Source organism: Cavia porcellus, unplaced genomic scaffold (assembly GCF_034190915.1).
Source record: "Cavia porcellus strain 051 isolate PalLab524CR breed Dunkin Hartley unplaced genomic scaffold, mCavPor4.1 scaffold_17, whole genome shotgun sequence".
NCBI lineage: Eukaryota > Metazoa > Chordata > Mammalia > Rodentia > Caviidae > Cavia > Cavia porcellus.
The window spans coordinates 47,326,476-47,336,731 of NW_026947500.1; the positions used below are offsets into that span (position 1 = coordinate 47,326,476).

Here is a 10,256-nt window from a genome sequence, read left to right on the forward strand (position 1 = left end):
GCCTTTGTATCCCAGGAAACGGGGAGGAAATTGAGGAGTGCTGATCAAACTCCATCCCTTTGTCCTATATGAATGATTCATGTAATTCATCTATCAATCAATCAATCAATCTACCTATCTATCTATTTATGTTTACCCTACAAATGTTCTCATAACTAAAAATTTGCTAACCCAATGAATTTTAACATAAAGACATGAGAAAAGGGAAACCCATGGTAAATTTTACAAGGAAAATTGCTATGATGATACAGCCTAGTTACTTATAAGTAAAGAGAAAAACATACAATTTTACTACACCAAATGTAAAATAGATTATATGTAAATGTCATGTAAAGGAGTATAAATAATGCATATAAGGACGAGACTTCCTTTTCTTATCTACCTCAATGCACACGTGTATCCTTAGTTGGAAATATGATTATGTACATCACATTTTTAGAGAAGTATTTACAGTAAATAGACATAGTGTAAATCTAATTTTGGTGTTTTGTGTCGTGTTTTATTTTGTGGTTACAAAAATAAGAGAAATGAAACTACATGATATCATTTTATAAAAATGGGTGATAAAAGTGTTGTACCAGTTTTCACATTTGAGATAAAGAAACATTGTTTTCATAGATTATTTTCTGATCTGGTTACTGATTAGTATTCCATTTCAGGTTGAACTTGAAAAAATTGTCTCACTTTCATATATCCTGCTAAAAGGTGAACATTGTAAACACTGCATGAATAATGTAAAAATGAGTATTTCAAAGTCTCTACCAAATAATGCTGTATGCAACTGAAAGTGAGATAGACTGTTTTTATACTTCGAGATATGTGATGGGATCAGTTCTATGAATCTATGTAAAGATTATTAAATTTTGTCAAATCCATTATATGAAAGTCACAAAAATTCTACAGCAACTAAATAAGTATGTATATAGAGAGACATCAAAATGAGGGACAGAATCCCTATAGTTTATATTTCTGCCAGTATACAAAAAATAAAAATAAACGTGTTCTTTTAGTCAGGTTTCATTTAGTCTCCATTTTGGCTTATTTTAAAGATAGAATCATTTAAAAACAAGGATTTTGAAGTAATATCGTGATGACTTTTCAAAGATGTTAATGTGTATTTAGTTTGTCAACCTTCATGATAAGGTTAAAATATTAATACAAGAAAATAAGAAAAGACTTAGTTTTTTCCAACATTACTAAGTGGCAGAAAGCAAGAATCTCAAAATATGAGAGTATTGGGGCTGGAGATTTAGCTCAGTGGCATAAGTGCCTGCCTTGCAAGCAGGCAGTCGTGAGTTCAATCCCTGGTACTGATAAAAAGGAAAAAGACAAAAAAAAATGAGAGTATTCTCATATTTTGCTATGGTTTAGCCATCCAATTAAAGTGGAAATTTGCAAACATCATTAAACAATTATGTGTATCTCACAGATGGGATCCCATGAAATGTTTCACTGTTTACTTATAATGAGGTCTCTATCCTAGATATGGTGTGTAGTCTTAACAAGACATGGTGACAAACATTTTTGGAGTTTTTAAAAATCTTCTGAGATTTTCAATTCCCTAAGGAAAAGATAACAACTTATTCGTTATCCTTAAAGTATTTGAAAGTTTAGCAAGATGCCTGAACACCTTCACTTATAAGGTGCAAATTTATCACAGTTGGATGTGAACGATGAAGAATGGGAAAGAGGTTTACACGAGGGAAATTTTCCAGCAATTAGGGAGGCTGAGAAGTCCCATGATTTCCTGTTTTGAGGCTAGAAGCCCAGGAAAGACTACATGTGGTTCCAGTCCAAATCCAGACTCTTCAGAAGTTGGAGGCCCTAGTGCAAGAATAAAAGCCAGGGAATCTGAAGCCTGATGTGGGATGGAGGAGAAGGCAGGCAAGCTCAAGCCCAAAGCACACCTTCCCTGTCTGCCTTTTGTTCCACTCAGCCTGAGGGGCTGAATTCATGGCCACTCTCTTTAAAACGGGCTGTCTTCACCATAGTTTCTCTTTTCTTTTGAAAAAGTGTTCTCCTCCTAACCTTTTTTTGAAACTCTGTTTCATTGTTATTTTTATTTTCATTTTTTTCTCTTTACAGTAAAAAGAGGGGCTATTTTATCTGTGTACTCTTTCAAATGCTAATGTCTTCTGGAAGCAAGGCCCCATAGATGTACCCAGAAATGATGTTCATAGCTATCTCTGCCTCCTTTAGCCCATCAGGGAGATGCATAAAAGTAGTGATTTCAATTTTATGAATATTTTCACACCATATCAACTTGTTACCTATTTACATCTCCTTAAAAATACATTATACCAAATAAAAGTCAATAACAAAGTCCTGATTCTGCCTATTATGATGTAACTGTCTTTTGTACAAGACAGGCCCCACCAATTTCTTGGCAAGAGGAAGATGTACAGTTCTTCCAAGTTGTTTTGCCATCCAGTGATATTCTATATAGAGATATTATAAAATTTATAATCATATTTTTTCTTTTATTTCCTATGTGGATGGGTGACAACATCCTATCTATTGCAATACATAGACTGAAAGTGAAAAAAAGAAAAATGCTATTCCAAGCAAATGAAATTAAAAAGCAAGCAAAAGTAGCTACAGGCATAACCAAAAACAGACTTTAAGTCAAATGTTCAGAAGAGATGAGGAAGACTATTGTATATTGATGGAGGCAGCAATCAACTGAAAACATATAATATTGTAAACATATATGAACCAAATATTCATGTACTCAATTTCACAAAATGCTTGCTACTGGAGTATCCAACTACAATAACAGAGTGAAGTTCATACTTCATTCCGGGCCTGCTCATGGATGAGGGCGAGTACAAGAGGCCCTGCTGGGACAACAGGTACCAGTTCCTGCTGAGCTGTGTGGGCTTTGCCATGGGGCTGGGGAACATCTGGAGGTTCTCAGACCTGTGCCGGAGCTATGGGGGAGGTGAGCACTGGGTTCCCTCTTTGTTCCACCACCCTGGGCGCAAGGAGCTGTCCTTTGACTACAGAGGCCTGTCCTGGGTGTATCTGGGACTCAAGTCAGGTGTTCAAGCCTGGCGTCATCCCCAAGCCTGTCTCCTCATGGCCTTGAGAGCCCTTAGCCCTGGGAAGAATCCTTGACCACTGGTCTTCTTGCCTTGGTGAGTGTAGGGGGCAAGGGGCTGATGTCACCCAGGGTCTCAGAGTGGCATCAGGGCACACCCTCCCCAAAAGGTCTCCCCAGAGCCTGAGCTGCACACACCCATGGGGCTGCTGGCCATGCTTTATTGGCATTAAACTTGGGGCTCTCAAGAAACCCTTTACCAAGGAGCGATGCCCAAGGTCCCACCACTGCGTGTGGGGTCATGGCAGGGGACAGGCTTGCACTGCCCCTTCAAGAGCAAACATGAATTGGGCCCATGTCCCCAGCCTGATAGGGCAGTCCTGTTCCATGGGGCTCAGTGGGTCTTGAGCCTCCTCTGCCCTATGACTTTTGTCATAGCAATGCTCTCCACTCGCTGGCTGGAAACAGGGATGCAGCATCTTCAGGGCCACGGTGCCATCTGGGCCCAGAAAACACAGGTGGGCCAGCTCCAGGGTGGGCATCGAGCCAGGCCTCCCCAGAGTGACCTGTGGATTCTGGGTGCAGGTGAACAGAGACTGCCCAGGGTCAGGGACAAAGCGAGTCCTGGGTGATCAGGAGTGACGCTGTGTGTGGAGACCTTGGGAAACACAGTGGCAGACACAGGAACCACAGCCCATGGCAGGGCCCAGTACCTGGGTGCCCATCTGGAGATCTCTTTCCACTCCTGCCCTGCTGAAAGGGGCTCTGTTGGGCACCAGGCTCTGCTGTGGAGACTTGAGCTTGAGCTGTTTCCCAGGCATCAGTTTCTGGGTGTGAAATTGCTTGCTTGCTTGAACACTGTGAAATTGTTCATCCCCTGAGAGCTGGTGCCATCCCCATGGGGCCGAGGGTATCCTCTGAGGTCCTATTCTGACCACTGATTTTTTAGAAAAGAATACACAATTGATGATGTTTGTACTTTGTTTGCACAAACCTATTACCACCAACGGTGGACATTTCCTCTCCCACTCATAATTACTCAACTTCATTCATCTTCTCTTCAAAGATGAGACTGTCAAAGCAACACTGTCCCAAAGGTGGCCAGATATTTATATAAGATCTATGGCAGCCAGATGCAGTAGTGTGTGCCTGTAATCCCAGTGCCTCCAAAAGCTGAGGCAGGATGATCCCCAAGTTCTAAACCAACCTGGGCAACTGATCGAGACCTCATGTCAAAGTAGAAATCTTTAAAGGGCTGTGGATGTAGCTTGGTGGTAGAGTGCTGGGTTCTATCCCCCAAACCACACACAGACAGGGTTTACAGTGATATTACACCATGGTCCCTCGGCGGGAGCTGTTTATTCACTCTTGGCTCTCTGAACCAAAGCAGCCTGCATGGTGAGCGGATATGGACCTCTCTGCAGCTGCTGCCTTGGGCTGTGGTTTCTATGCAGAGGGCTTCAGTCCCTGGCATTGAGGTGGCCAAAGTGGCTCAGTGGGTTGTGGAAGCCCTGTGCTCAACTCAGGCTCCCTGGGGCGGGCAGGCTCTGCAGCTGCCTGCTGTGTACAGCAAGTCCTCCTGCCCTCCTTCAAGGATGCTGGGCTGCTGTGTGCACATGTGTAAAGCCAGTGTGGCTGAGTGTAGACGACACCTCTCCCTGCAATCTATCAGCCTTCTCACAGGCTCTAGGTCCCCCTGCAGCCCTGTCATGCCTCCCCTGGCTTTAGCTGCCATAGAAATTCCTTTCCTCCATGGTGGTCTCAGAGCCTCAATGTGGGGCAAGAAGGGTGTCACCAGGGCTGCCAGGAGTTCGCTTGGAGACAGTGGTTAACAGTTGGCGGTAAGATGCCATGTCCTCACAGCCATGCAGCATGGATCTCCTACGCCACAGGCTCTGCCTCCTCCAGCACGCCAGTCTCTTCCACTCTCCCACGTGTCCCTCATTGGGGCAGCTGGGTTGGGCTGGGTCAGGCTGAGCCCAGGACGGCTGGGCCCACAGGCCGACTCCTCAGGGACGGGTGTGGGCTGCTACTTAGCAATGGCAAGAAGCTGACTGGGACCCACACGGGTCAGTATCCACATCAGAGGCCACCTGAGACTGTTCCCAGGTCTGCTTTCAGGTGGGGAGGTGGACATGCAGAGTCATGGTGACAGTTCCCTGAAGACAATGCAGTGGCCTAGCTGGCTCCAGCACCATCAGAGTACCTGTTTGGCCAGCTCTGTGGTATCTTCTCCCATGCTTGGCCGGCAGCAGAGATACTCTTGGCCCTTTCCAGTTCCCAGGCACATGGATCTCACCCTGGGACTGGAGAAGATCAGGAAGGAAGGTGGCTGGTGGTATAACTCAAAGACAAAACAAGCCCCATGCCTTGGCCCAGGGAGGGTGAAAGGCCAGTGGGAACCTGCCTACTGGGGTTCCTGGCCTTGCCTAGTGACCCTCGCTTCTGTAAACCCCTGATTTGGGATCCTGCATTCCTGGCAGAAGCCACTTCTCCCTGGGAGGCTGATGTCCTGCCCCCTGATGACCTCAGACCCTTGGCTCTAACCCTGGACATCTACAGCCACAGAGGATGTCAGCAGGTCCTCCACTGGCAAACCCTGGAGAGGGCACAGTGACATGTGGTCAGAGGCTATTGTCACTCCCATGCTTGGTCCTCCAGTCGGCACTGACACACTGAACGCAAACTAGCATCCAGTCTGGCATCTGGGCACCAGGTGCCCCAACTCTCACTGGAGCCCTACTCAAGGCCGTCAGTGACTGTGGGGACTCCATGCCTGGCAGGTGCCTTCCTCATCCCCTACCTCATCACACTGGTCTTCCAGGGGAGTCCCCTCTTCCACATCAAGCTGGCCATCAGCCAGTGCCTGCTGAGGGGCAGTATCAGGATGTGGACGGCCATCTCCCCCTACCTGGGTAGAATAGGTATGTGCCACAGATGGGGTTCCCACCATAGAGAGTTGGGGGATTTTGGGGGCCCAAGCTGCAAAGCAAGGCTTTCATTTTCGTGAGAGTGCAGGCCTGGGCTGCTTCATTGTGTCCTTCCTGATCAGCCTGTATTACAACATGGTGCTCATGTGGTGCTGTGATACATCCTCAACTCCTTCCAGCAGCTGCTGCCCTGGGGTGCCTGTTCGCCCAACTTCAACAGGACAGGTGAAGTACATGGGGAGAGGGCAGGGGGAGCCTCAGACCCCCATGACTGACTCCTCAAAGCCAGAGCAGCTCAAAGGTGAGCGGGGGTGGAAGGGCAGGACAAGGGCATGCAGATGGCCAGGTCTGCAGCCACCTGGGCACCTCTGTGGCAGGGCGGGTGGAGGAGTGCCAGGGCAGCAGCACTCCTGCTACCAGCAGACACTGAACATCACCACCGACATCCATGACAGTGGTGCCATGCAGTGGCAGGCGGCCAGTTGGGCAGTTGTGTATCTGTGTGTGAGCAGAGGCATTGAGACCACAGGCAAGGTGAGCTAGTTGGGCATCCCCTGCCCAAGTACAGCCCAGGGCCATGGCACAGGTTGTTCAGGGAATGGATCCCTTCACTCCGAGGGCCATGGCCACACCTGGGGTGCCCCCAGCAATGAGGCCGGCTTGGTCAGTGGCATTCACATCCACCACCCTCCCCAGAGACTGTGAAGGCCAGCATGCTCCCACTTCTCATCCAGGCCTCTCCTGCTCTTCCCTCCAGAGTGTGATCCTCCCACACTGCTGCTCAGTAGGCAGCCAGTTTTATCCTTCTTTCACCTGATTTTGCCTTTTATCAGTGCACATTTGCTGCACATAGTGATCACATTGGTCACAGAGCTGGTGCATGAACATCACATGTCACCCTTTTCTTTCCATCCCTGTCCTCTCCCTGCCTGACCTACATCCAGCTCCCATCTCCCTTCCCTCTGAAAAAGGACTCCATGTTTCCTATCATCTACCTTTTATTTTGCTCACTTCTTCATTCATACTTTAGGTTGCCTGTGTAGGAGAACCTGTGCTGTACTTAAGCCACATGTCTGGTTTATTTCACTTAACATCATGGTCTCGAGGTGACACATTTTCCTGCACATCTGCTAGGGTTCTGCTGCAGGCAGCCTGATTCCCAACACCCAAGGCGTCTGCTGGGGGCTGCACCTAGGTCCAGGTGCTCTGAACCTGTCGGGCACACGCAACTCTTTCTGGGGCAGCAGCTGAGCCCCTACACCTGGGCCTCACCTCTCAACCATGGCTGCTGAGGTTTGCACAAGTCTATGACCTCCAGCCTGGTGCAGCGCAGCACTGCTAAGGTGACAGTCTGCCTCTGGGGGGTCGAGGGTGACTGAGTCACAAGAGCCAGGATTTACCAGCCATCCTTTTTGAAGCTGTGAAGTCCATCTGTACAAAGCTTTTCTCTGTATTGCTTGGGCTCGAATGCAGAGCCCACACCTGCCTCACACAGCTCACCACCAAGGTGCACCAGCCCCACTTGCAGTCCTCTGGCATGAACCTGAGGGAGCAGAGTCAGCCTCATCTAGCTGGGGACAAGCCTGGTTGGTGTAGGGACAGGGGCTTCAGGGTACAGAATGTGGGTGGAGGGTACTGTGGCACAGCGAGGGCCTGGATCTTAGATAGTGGGGCTGGAGAGAGGCTGGGGTTGGGGAGGCTGCAGAGAGGGCCAGGCCTGTCCTCTGAGGCTGCCTGTCTCAAGGTCAGCATCTAGCCATCCCCACGGGACCAGGAGAATAAAAATGTGGCATTCACTTGAGCCTGCAGACCCCTGACCTCAGCTGACCCCAGTGCCTGTTGCTGGCCCTGGGGGTTCCTGGCCAGCTGCTTCTCGAGGCTTTTCCATACTCCATGCCCTCCCTGCAGGTGATCTACTACATAGCCTTGCTCCCCTCCCTGGTGCTGACCATCTTCCTAGTCAGAGGTCTGACCCTGCCTGGGGTGACAGAGGCCCTGATCTACCTGTTCACCCCCATTTTACGTAGTCCTGGGCCGGCAGCTTCCCATCCCTGGAGCTCCCCATGGACAGTGGCTCCAGGGCAGTGCAGGTGGGAGTAGGGGGGGCTCCAGAGCTGGTCGGAGGACAGTGGTCAGGCTTGAGCACATATGAGATGTCTGTGGACAGGGGCACACGGGGCCTGGAGAGAGTGACCATGGTTCAGGGGCCAGCTGGGCACCAAGGTGTTGTACACCTGAGCAGTTGCTGGCCCTGCACCAACCTCACACCAGGAGCTCAGGTCCAGGGGACCCACCTGTAAAGAGGCCGGGAGATCTGTGCCCCTCCCAGGCCGCTTCACACTGTCCAGAAGCTGCAAGGTGGGGTGCAGGCATCCCCACATCCACCTTGACCTGGCAGAGGTGCATGGCTTTGCCAGGCCTGTGTCCAGGTCACTTGTGCTAGGCTTTCGACTCTGGGGGTAAATGCCAAATGCCAGGTCAAGTGACAGGGGAAGACCCAGCTGGTGCCCACCAGCAGAGCAGGCACAGACAAGGCTCTGTGGCCTCTCCAAACCATTCACCTCTATGGGTCCAGGTTGTCCTTGCATTCTGAGCAGCTCATCCTGCTAAGACACTGAAGCAGCAGGGAAGGTTTGGGGGCAACCAGGTCTTCTGGTCGGCCAGTTCAGTTTCCCCACTGTGTAGCGAGGCCTCCGATCTGGTCCAAGTGCAAATTCTCCTGAACCCCTGGGTGTGGCTGAATATGGTCACACAGATCTTCTCTCTGTCCCTGGCCTTTGGAAGACACAACCTACCCAGGTAGTGGCCGATAGGGTATGGACACCTTTATAGCCAAATGTGGAGCCAGCAGGGTCTGGGGACAGGTGCCAGGTGCTTCTTTCCCTTGAGACAGATGTGGCACAAGGGAGGCCACCTGGCTGTGCCCCTGAGCTAGGGCTCATGCTGAGGGCACCCTGGGACGACACTACTATCCTGTTCCTGTGGTGTCCACTGGGACCTCTCAGAGCCACGAAGCTCAAGCAAGTCGGCCCTAAAGCCACAGACAGAATCCAAAGATCCTTGGTATTCACTGGGGATGAGGAGAGAGTTAAACGGAATGCAGATGCCAAAGCAGCCTAGAAACTCACAGAGGGTGAAGTGTGGGAGCTGTCAGGGCAGAAGCAAGCAGTCTGGCAAGGAGAACAAGGCAGGGCCAGGTGGGCAGATGCTGGGGCAGTGTCAGGATCCTGAGTCAGGATCCTGTCACAGTCATTTGTGAGTCCCTGCATGCCACTTTCCATCTCCTGATTTTGCTTCTTCACAGCCAACACAAGTGGCTCCATTTCTATGACAACTTCTGTGTTTCATTCATACCAACACGACACTCACCAAGAGGCAGTTCACACATAGCCATGCAAGCAGACACCCGTGTCCTCCCGGGGGTCACCTAAAATAGGGTAGAGGCCCTGCTACATGACACCACCAACAGGGGTGGGGCAGGCTTGGAGGAGCCAGGGCGGGAATCTGGCCATGTCCACAGTGTCCTAGGCTGCCAGTGCATGCGTGTAGGAACTGCAGGTGCAACATCGTGATTATTGCCCTGGTCAACAGTGTGAAGTCCCTGTACACGTCCATTACCATCTTTGCCATCATGGGCTTCAAAGTGACCAATGACTATAGGCAGTGCCTGGATAGATGTGTACTTCCTGTGCCCGCCCAGCAACACTTGTCCCAGGCCTGAGCCGAAGGCATCCTCCTGGGGCACATGGGTGAGCAAGCATTGCTACCTCTGCAGGAACATCCTCAGCCTCATCAACAAGTTCAGCCTCCTGGAGCAGAGCATCTCCGGGGCACTTCAACACTAACCCAGCTGGGGAGGGTGGCCCAACTATCCCTGCAAGCCTACCACCTGAAGGACTCCATGCACCAAGTGTACATGGAGCAGCCATGTGGCCAGGAGAGATTCTGACCCCAGGGTGGCCGGGGATTGGTCATGGTGCCATGGGCCCCAGGCCCAGGCAGGCTGCACAAGTCCTGAAGTCCAGGGCCCCTCCTAAGTGCTTATGGGGACAAGGAAAGAAGCAATGACCCCTGGCCCCTGAGGGCCAGGTCAGTGCCCACCGTGAGGGACATGCATGTTGCAGGGAATCTCAGGCCCCAGCTGGTCTTCATCATCTTCACCAAGGCCGTGTTGCACATGCTCGATGCCCCCCGGTGAGCTGTGCTATTCTTAAGGATGCTCTTCAGCCTGGGGCTGTCCTCCATGTTCCTGAACATTACGCCACTCCTGGACATGGGTTCCTACC

General features: G+C 50.4%; 1 pseudogene; it reads left to right on the forward strand.

The window, feature by feature from the left end:
- Positions 1-2,811: 2,811 nt before the first annotated feature.
- On the forward strand, positions 2,812-9,691 carry LOC134470321 (inactive sodium-dependent neutral amino acid transporter B(0)AT3-like; annotated as a pseudogene).
- The last annotated feature ends 565 nt before the right edge of the window (positions 9,692-10,256 follow it).